Raw genomic sequence first — 10,087 nt, 5'->3', positions numbered from 1 at the left:
CAATGCCCAGGCCAGGCGGGCCTCCACGGCGCCGGGCCCGGCTGGCGCTGCCAGGGCAGCAGGCAGGGCTGGGGCCGAGCTGCGGCGGGCCGGGCCGGGGAGGGAGCCGGGGCTCGTGGCTCACCCATGAAGCTGATGGCCGCTGCTCGCAGGGACTCCTGTGGGCTCTGCAGGTAGGGCAGGGCCCGGCGCAGGTGCTCGGCCGCTCTGCTGCTGTTCTCTGCCAGCTGGAGAGAGCGGCAGGAGGGAAGGCTTGGCGCGGGCTCAGCCCCTGGGCCGGGCGCTGCCTGCGCCCAGCCCCGGCCTCCCCTGGCCCCACAGCCCTGAGGCGCGGCCAGCAGCCGCCGGCGCCGGGCTCCCGAGGGGAGAGGGCAGAGCGCCGGCTGCTGCCCGGGGAGCCACGGGGCCGGCCCGCCCCGCAGCAACGCCGGGCCCACGGGAGCCTGGAGAAGAGCCCGCGCGGCCTCTGGCTGCAGCAGCGGGCAGGGGCACAGCTGCCATCCCCGCACTCTGAGCACCACCCTCAGGGGGCTTCTCCGGACTGAGGCTGGGGCTTGCAGGCCATCCTTACCAGGCACTTGCTGAACTTCCACAGATTCTGGCTCTTCAGCAGTCTTTCAAGATCCCTCCTCTTCAGGAACTTGGCCACACAAAGCAGCGTTTCCTGAGAAGCCTGGAGAGCAGCAGAGCCGCGCAGATGGCCCCGCAGCCCAGGGCGCAGGACTCGCGTCCCTGTGCCAAGGCCTGCAGGAGGCTGCAGCCCGGCAGGCGCCAGGGCAGGAGGCAGCCGAGCCCCCTGCCAGGGGGACAGCAGCAGCCCACAAGTCCTCACCTGTGCCACAAGCCGATTGTCATCATGGCAGTGGAAGAAGAGGGGCAGCAGGCTCTGGCGCAGGGGTGTCTTCAGGGTCTTTTTTTCCCTTTCCTGTGCAAGAGTCACCAATGTTCGGAAGAGCAGGATGGAGATCAGCTGAACCTGCCAATTGTTCTGGATGGAAGCAAGAAGACAAGAGCTCAGCATTGCGGCTGCACGGGGCTCAGCTTGGCGCAGGCCTGCAAATGCACAGGGCACCAAGTGTCCGGGCAGCAGCCAGTGGCCGTGGCTGGGGGCAGTGAGCCTTACGTGGTCAAAGAGTGGCAGGAGCGCCTCAAGCAGCTGCAGTGTGATGGGGCCGGGCATCAGCGTGGCATTGTCCTAGATGATGAAGCTGAGTAGCATGACTGTCATGAAAACTATCTCTCCATCTGCATCCCACAGGAAGTGCACAAGACTTTCAGTCAGGCTCCACATTTTTTTGGTCTGTGCGAAAGACAAGTTGGTGAAATGCCATCCTGCTGCTGCAGGGCCCAGAGGCCAAAGGCCTGTCGCCAAGCACTGGGGCAGCTGAAGTGGGAGGCAGGAGAGCTGGGAGCAGCTGCCGCAGCGCCCAAAGCCCTGCCAAGCCCAAGCGACTGCATTGCCCAGCTCAGCCTCAGCCCCTGCCTCCTTCTCACCATGAAGGGCTCCTCAATGAGCTCAAGAAGGGCCCTGAGCGCCAGGCGACGCCTCTCTCTGCACTCGCTCTGCAGCTGCCTTGACAAGATTTGCAGGACTCTTTTAGCACCACGTTCACTCAAGTCCAGGAACTGGAGGACCTGAAAGGCACAGGCCAGTGACAGGGGAGCCGGCCGGCAGCAGCCCGGAGCCGCACAGGGCTGGGCCCAGGCAGCAGCACAGGGCGCGGGCACCGTCCCAGGCAGCGGCGGCTGCGAGAGGGCAGAGAGCTGGCAGGCAGCTCAGCCAGGTGGCGCTGGCCATCAGGCTCACCTCCACAAGGAAGGCCAGGGCGGGCAGCTGCCAGCGTGGCTCCTGTGTGCTGAGCAGCCGCAGCAGGTAGCGAGCGATGCGGGAGCACAAGGGGATGGAGACACAGCACATCTCCCTGGCAGGAGAAAAAGGAGCCAAGGCTGTGGGCCAGGGGGACAAACCTCTGCCAGGAGTGACTCACAGAGCTCTGCTCTTTGCCCAGCATCCTGCAAGAGGCCCTGGGCTATTTGAGAGGCAGCTCTTCTGGGCACCCTCCTCTGCCAGCCTTTTCCAGTCTGCTTGGCCATCCCTCGGTGACAAGGCCCTCTGGCCCACGACTCGGGGACTCTGTGGAGCTCCCTGGGCACACATGTCAGAGTCTGTGGGGAGAAGAGGCTCTCACCTGGCCAGCAGAGCCACGGCATAGTGGTGGGTGTCAGCACATAGCAGCGTGTCCCAGCCACAATGGCTTTCCATTGCCACCACCACATCCTTGTGCTGCATTCGGCAGAGCAGGGACTTCAGGGTCTGCACTGCAAACCTGCGTGCACAGCAAAGGCCAGGTCATGCTGGGAGCACTGGCTCCTGGCCAGGGACATGGCAGGGACAGGAGGAGTGGGATGGAGCACCTGTTGGGGCTGGTGGCAAGGCCGTATTCCTCCTGGCATATCCCCTTCCAGAAGGCATCGACCTCCTCTGGCATATCCAGAGTGCTGAGGAACACTTGGGAGAGCAGATGCACAAAGAGGCGGGGGAAATACACCGTCACCATATGTGGCACACAGGGCACCTGGAGGATCTTCCACATCACCACGGTTGCCTGCAAAGGACAAAGCCCCCCGAGAGAGCGCTCAGTGCCCAGGTGTCTGTGTGGCAGGGCCTGAGCTTGTCAGGGAGAGGCCCGGAGAGAGGCAGCAGGAGCACGGGGCCTGCTGGGCCTGGAGCTGCCCCTGGGCCAGGTTTCAGGCCAGCGCCTGCAGCAGGGAGATGCAGTGAGGGAAGGGGGATGGAGAGCTGCTGGAGAGGCGGCCTTGGGGCCAGCAAAGGCCAGTTAGAGAAACTCACAGCCAGGCCAAAGACACCCGTTTTGTCCCCATCGGCGGTGCACGTGCTGTGCTTGGGCCAGCTCCCCAGCACGTGCAGCAGTATCAGCAGCGCCGGCTCTGCAGTCCTGGGCGAGCACATGATGCTCTTCCACATGGTGAAAGCAGCTCTGTGGGGTTAGAGCTCTGTCTCAGGGGGGTCTCAGACACAGCAGCAGGGCCTGGGCAGCAGTGGGGAGCTGAGCTGGCTGCCAGCTCTGCCTCTGCCCAATGCCACTGGCCAGCAGCAGCCAGGCAGCCCAGGCCTGTGGGGACAGGCCCCTGAGGGGCAGCGAGGGAGCATGGCAGCAGGCTCGGGGGCTGACGTGCCAGGGCTGGCAAAGGGAGCAGCCAGAGGGCCCTGGAACTCTCTGTTGCTCACGCCAGGCTACAACCTGTCCAACCTGGGCCAGGCTGTACAGGCTGATGGGCTGGGGAGCCCTGAGCCCCTCTGGGCACGTGGGCCCCATACCTGTCACAGGACGGGGCCACACGCAGGAGCGTCATGACTACGTCAGCGGGCTGTGCTTCCGTCAGATCCAGCAGGCTCCTGTTCAGCCTGTGCTCAGCAAACTGATTGGCCAGGAGCCACTGGTGGATGTACCTGACCATGGCGGGCACCTGGAGAAGGCACGGGGAGACTTGGAAAGCTGCCAGAGGGAGGAATGTCCCCAGCATCTCCAGACAAGTGCTTCCCTTGCCACCACGCTGCCATGGCCTCCAAGAGTTCCAGTGAGCAGCAGGCATGGCTTGGGAGAGCAAGCAATTCCTGGCAGGATCAAAGCCTGGCCACAGGCTGCTTACTTGCTTTGACTTGGAAAAGCCCTCCTCGACAAGCATATCCAGCAGAGCAGCACTGGTCTTGGTTTTGAAGATGTGCCAATAGGCTCTGAGCCCAGTGCCCATGGTGCTGGTCTCTTCCGCCCGAATTTTCTTGATGAATTTGCAAACCAGCTGTAGGAGAAGGGCAAGAAGCCAGGCATGTTGCAGGCAATGCTCCAAGCACGGTGCCAGCAGGCCCAGCCCAGGTGGGGATGGCTGCAGCTACTTGCGCTGTTCTGCGGAAGAGGCCACGGGCGGGCTCCTGCTCTTGTGTGCGCTCCAGGGCTGCACCTGGCAAAGAGCGAGCGCAGCCAGAGCTGAGGGGCTGCGGGAGAGGCCGGAGAACACGGCCCAGCCCTGCGCTGCCCAGGCAGGGAGAGCCCCGGGATGCCCCAGGGGATGGAGCACAGCCTCTGCGGGGTGTCTGCCCAGCCCCTTTTCTGTCCTGTCCATGGGCATGGCCCAGCGGATGGCATGGGATGGGATGGGATGGGATGGGATGGGATGGGATGGGATGGGATGGGATGGGATGGGATGGGATGCAAAGGCGCCAAGCTGGCTGCAGGCACCAAGCCTGTGGCCCAGCTCTGCCACTCACCCTCCTGCAGCTGCTCAAATGGCAGCACCTCTTTGGTCTCCTGTGCTGGGGCAGCTGCAGGGCCTTCTTCCTCCTCTTCCCCCCAGGGCACCTTGGGCACTCTCAGGGGTCTCTGCTCCATGTTAGTGCCTGGATTTGTGGCTACTTGCAGGAGAGATGCCTCGGAAAAGCTCTGAGTCAGCAAGTCCTGCAGTTGTGCCTGGAAGGCACCTTCAAGACAGAAGCCTCCGCAAGGCTACAGGACAGCAAGTCCTGCACTCTGCTCTCGAGGGCTCCTGCTACAAGGACAGGAGACTCCTGTCAACAATTGTGTTCGGGCCTCGAGGGCACTGGTGGCAGGGATGGGAGATGCCTCTGGGGCACCAAGTCCCACACCCTGCCCTCGAGAGCACCTGCAGAAGAGAAGTCTCGGCAAGGCCACGTGTCACCAAGTCCTGTGGCCTGGCCTGGAGCTCAGCTGCAGGAATAAGGCCTCGCAAAGGCTGCGGGTCAGAGAGGAACGAGTGCGCTCTGCGGGGGCTCCTCACGGCACCGCTCTGTCCTGTTCTGCCCCGTTGCGTGCTCCCAGCAGCCGGGCAAGCTTCTATTTCCCACGTGTCACAAAGGGGCCTTGGTCACCGGGTTCCGTTCCATGGCACGCTGAGCGTGCTGCAGCGTGCCAGCCAGGGCCCTTGCACACACTGCCTTCTGCCCTGGGGCCGCCCCCAGCCCAGCCCAAGTGGCCCAGCTTGGAAGGAATCCCTGGCACCAGGTGTCTAAGACAGCTCGCACAGGATCTTTAGCAAGGGCTCAGACCATCAGCAAACGCTGCCCGGCTCTGGGGGCTCAGGGCAGCAGAAGGAGCCCCAGGGCTGCTGACGCAGCTGTGCCTGGAAGGTCAACGGACCTTCCAGAGAAGCTGCCACAGCCTCCTTGGGAGATGTCCCAGCTGGTGGCCGTCCTAAACCCGCGGGTATGACATGGACAGGGAACGTGTGGGCCAGGGCATGAATGCTGCTGTGACCCCTGGGGCCCAGGGAGTGCTGACATCAGCAGGTGTGGCAGAGTCCCTGCCCAAGCAGAGCTGCCACCCCCCGAGCCCTAGTGCCCATCTCCTGCCCCAGAGACCTGTGCCCCTGGGGGACTTCTGTGCCACAGGGAGCCAAAGCCCACGTGCATTGGGGGCTGTGCTCCTTCCTGCAGGGGCTGTTGGCAGCAGCACCTGGAGCAACTGCTGGCAACACTTGGTCTCTGCCAGAAGGTCTCACTCCCTGCTGAAATTATTTTCTCATTGAAGTCATTTCCTTCAGCACAAAAACACCTTACTGAAGGCACAGAAGAATCGGGCGTTTAAGACTCCTCAATTCAGAAAAGCTTTACTTCCCATTGCTCAACTCAAGGAGTTCCAAAATGTTGCAAACTTCCCAAATCCATTGGGATGGCCTGAGAAGGTGAAGAGTTGGAATTTTGCTTTCCATTGTTATAAATGATCAAATCGTGAGCCAAAATTATCAAAAATTTAGCAAAGATTTACTAATTTGTCTGCGAGACCGAATTCCGATGTTCAAAACCACCACAGCCAAAGAGACAGCGTCGAGCCCGAGTTTGGCGCTGGGTGAACCTGGACCTGACCCCTCGAGTGTCAGAGTCTCCCCCATTCATGCACGCTGCTTCTTGCAGCGAGGTTTTATACAGTTCATTGTGCCCGAGGCAAAGATGACCAAATTTCCTTTGTAACTCTTCACACGCATCGCTGTTTCTTTCCATGTGCGGAGCTGGACAAAAGCCGGGTCCAGGTGGGCCATTGGTGTCAAGCGGCTCCGGGGAAGCCGTGTATGCAGATGTATCAGTTTGGCGCCGCTGACTGTCTTGAGAGATGCAATTGGCAAGGCGATAATCGCTCTTGGGTGGCTCCTGAGGACTCGGGAAACCGGTGATCATCGCCCTGGATGCTTCTATCCTTACGTTAAGGCATCGATCGTTATCTTAACATGTGTCCGGGAACTAGTTGAATCTAAATAGACAGCTGCTCCCGGCTGGCATGGTCAAAGACATGCTTTTGGATTTCATAATATTTTTTACCATACATTAATAGCATGAATTATCCCTACCATATATTACAATCCCTCCCCTTTTATATCACTAATTTAATTCATGCTTCTTTTATAGCCCAAATTGCTAAATTCTTTTTATATCTACTTCTATTTGCCACCATTAAGGGTCTTTCACAAAGAGAGTAACCTCTATTAAACTATTCGGTACTCCCCTTGTGGAATACCCTGATACTCAGTATTGTTTACACTAGTTTTCGCTCGTTTCTTAAATTTTGCCAATACTTTGGCAGCATTGCTGGCATACTTCTTTTCTCCCAGGCTGATGATCTTAGGTGTGTTGCTTCCGGAAGCCAACTCCGGGTCCACGGGCACTATTGCTATCTGCATCCCCTGTACGACGGAGTGGATCAGTCTAATAAAACAAGGAATTACACATGGCAGGAATAGGATTATTCAGAATAGCTACTGAACACAGCACAAAGAACATAATTGTATTCCACCAGGCCCCATCAAACAATTTGTCCCACCATGAAGATTGCAAAATTGAATTCCATATTTGAACAGGGACATGGTGATACACGACAAAGATCGATTCAGTTTTTCCCCCAACCCACATGGTTCGATTGCATTGGTTACAAACGGGGATTGACATTATTTCTGCACTCTGTTTCCGTATCTGATGCTTGTGCTCATCTGACTGCCCGTTCCTTGACCCTGCCTCAGAATTGATACAGCAAATCTCCTTGTCCAATTTACATAATTTGACCCTTGTGCCGTTCACCCAACAGTACCTGCCAGGCTCCTTGATGCATTCTTCCGGGGCTTGGTATGCTGAGGGTTTCCCATCCCCTTGCACAACTGGGACCACCTGAGTGCAACTTCCGCACTCATCTGCAGAGCTCTCGTTTCCGCCTCTCATTGGGACCTCAATGTGCAGCCTGCGTCCTGCACATGGCCAGGCTCAGGCCAATCAGGATTCCCACCAGGCGTACTCCTCTGCCTTTGCCTCCTCCCCCTGGGGTGCCACCAGCGGTGGGGCAGACCATCTTCGCAGCAGCAGGAGTATTCTTCAGGGAACACATTTTCTGACCTAGCCGCATACCTCCTTTTAAAGGCGCCTCACCGTGAAACCTTGACGGCATCTGAACTGCACGGTACCTTGATTGATTTCCGGCACTCCACACCCAGAATCTCTGCCTTTGATCTAAGCTTTCCACGCACGCCGTTCTGAAAAATCTGAAACCATTCCTGTGAATCTAATTCAATGATTCCTAGATTTGTGGCTAGGGTTAGGATTTGGTCAGTCAGCTCAAGCTCCTCCTCCAGACACTGAGTGCACAACCCCTTTGGCCTCTGTCCCCTTCTACAGTGTACAACAAACACCCCCTGACAGTATTCACATTTGAAATGTACAAACAGATAGCATACACAGTCAGACAGTATACGACCTGTCCGATCACTGTTGGTCATTTACAAGGATGTTGGAGTCTGAGTTTCAAGTCGCCTGGGGAAGAAGTGACCTTCCACTCGGGCGCTTCCTCCTGATGTTGGACTTTCTTCACCCTAGATGCGTGCGTCCAGCCTTTCTCCGCCATCCGAATGGCTGTGTCTGTTGTCAGGAGCACAAGAAAGGGGCCTTCCCAGTGAGGGGAGAGGGGTACATCTTTCCACACTTTCACAAGCACTCTGTCACCCGGTTGGATTTTGTGGATAGTGAATCCCAGAGAAGCACTCTGAGATATTATCCCTTGTTTCCTGAGTTCTTGCAAATTTTTGTTGATTGTAACCAAATATGGTTGAATCTGACAGTCTCAAGCCTGGCGTGTCCCACCGGCATTCCATGTCTATATGGCATCCCATACAGCATTTCAAACTGTGAGAGTCCCGTCTCTGAATGAGGCATCATCCTGATATTAAGCAATGCTAGAGGCAGGCATTTCAACCAATCCGAGTTTCTAAAGTTAATTTAGACAACTGCACTTTCCAAGTCGGATTCATCCTTTCCACTTGTCCTGAGCTCTGGGGATGCCACAGAGTGTGGTATTCCCACCGAATGCCTCGCACATCAGCCATCTGCTTAATAATCTTTGATGTAAAATGTGTTCCTTGGTCTGAATCAATGCAATTCACCACCCCATATTGGGGTACAATTTCCTCGAGTAATTTTCTGGACACTGTCTGAGCCCTTGCCCATGGGCTAGGAAAAGCCTCCACCCAATGGGTCAATTTGTCCACGATCACAAGCACAAATTTGAATCTCCCCACTTTTGGCAATTCTGTGAAATCAACTTGAATTCTTTCAAATGGTCAGTACGCTACGGGGCGATTCTCCAGGATGGCCTGTTTTGCCCTTGTCTTGTTGACTTTCTGGCAAATCAGGCATCCTTGTACCTCTTGTTTGGCCAATTCATAAATTCCCTTGCACCCGAAAAATTTCAAAAATTGCTCTGCCAGGGCCTGTGCCCCCAGTGTGTTCGCTGGTGCAGTTTCCACAAAATCCTCCTGGTAAAACCTTTAGAAACTAGTTCTCTCCCATCAGGTAATCTCCGCTTACCTTCTTTCAATTTTCCTTCAATCTTTTCATAACATTCAATCTCCTCTTGAGAGGGCTGTGGAGGATCATCTGGGACCTCAGTCCCTTTGATCTCCGGGGGATTCACCGTCATCAGTGCCATGGTCTTGGCTTCCTGGTCCGCCAAATTGTTTCCCCTGGTTCGGAACTGAATTCCTGCCTGGTGTCCCTTTACATGGAGCACTGCAGTTTCCTCCGGCCCCCTTAGAGCTTCTAAGATTTGCTGGATCGATTCTCCGTGCATCAGTCCCTTCCCCCTTGTGTTGATCAGCCCCCTTTCCTCTCAGATTTTCCCAAAAGTGTGAACCACTCCAAAGGCATACCTAGAATCTGTAAAAATTGTTCCCTTTCTCCCTTTCAGTCCCTTCAAGGCTCTCAGAACTGCATACAGTTCTCATGGCTGTGCTGACCAACTCGCACTCAGGGGACCTGCTTTAATCACTTTTCCTGTCTGTCCATCCACGACTGCGTATCCTGATTTCCTTTTCCCATCAACTACCCTGCTTGATCCATCCACAAACCACTTCTCTCCTTCATCCAACTCTTCCTCTTCTAAATCCTCTCTGATCTTTGTTTGTAATTCAACCACCTCCATGCAATCGTGAACAAGCTCCTCTGAAGCTTCCCCAAACAAAAACTGTGCAGGGTTCTGTGCGGTTGTTGTTCTCCATTCCAAATCCTGCGAGTGAATCAAAATGGCCTCATCCTTCAGCAATCTAGCATCAGTGAGCCATTTCTCTGCCTTCTGCTGTAGTATGTCCCGCACGTTGTGCGGTGCAAATACTGCCAACGGTGCGCCGGAGGTTGCCTTCTTGGCTTCCTCCACCAGCAATGCTACAGCGACAATCGCCTGCACGCAGGTGGGCCAGCCCTGCTGACCGGATCCAAAAGCCTCGACAAGTAACCCACCGGTGTCCTGACCCCTGCCCAGTCCTGTGTCAGCACCCCATGTGCTGCGTGACTGCTCACGTCCACAAACAACTGAAAGGGTTTCTTCACATCAGGGAGGCTCAGCACTGGTGCTGCTGTGAGTGCTTCCTTGACTCCCCTGAATTCTTCTTTGTCTTTCTCCATCCATTTGATTTGTTCTGTGGTGAGTTTCTCGTATAGAAACTTCACCTTTTCGCTGTACCCTTCAATCCACTGCTGGCAATATCCCAACAACCCCAAAAGCTGTCTGACCTCCCTTTTTGA

Source organism: Agelaius phoeniceus, chromosome 34, assembly GCF_051311805.1.
Source record: "Agelaius phoeniceus isolate bAgePho1 chromosome 34, bAgePho1.hap1, whole genome shotgun sequence".
NCBI lineage: Eukaryota > Metazoa > Chordata > Aves > Passeriformes > Icteridae > Agelaius > Agelaius phoeniceus.
This window is presented reverse-complemented; position numbering follows the sequence as displayed.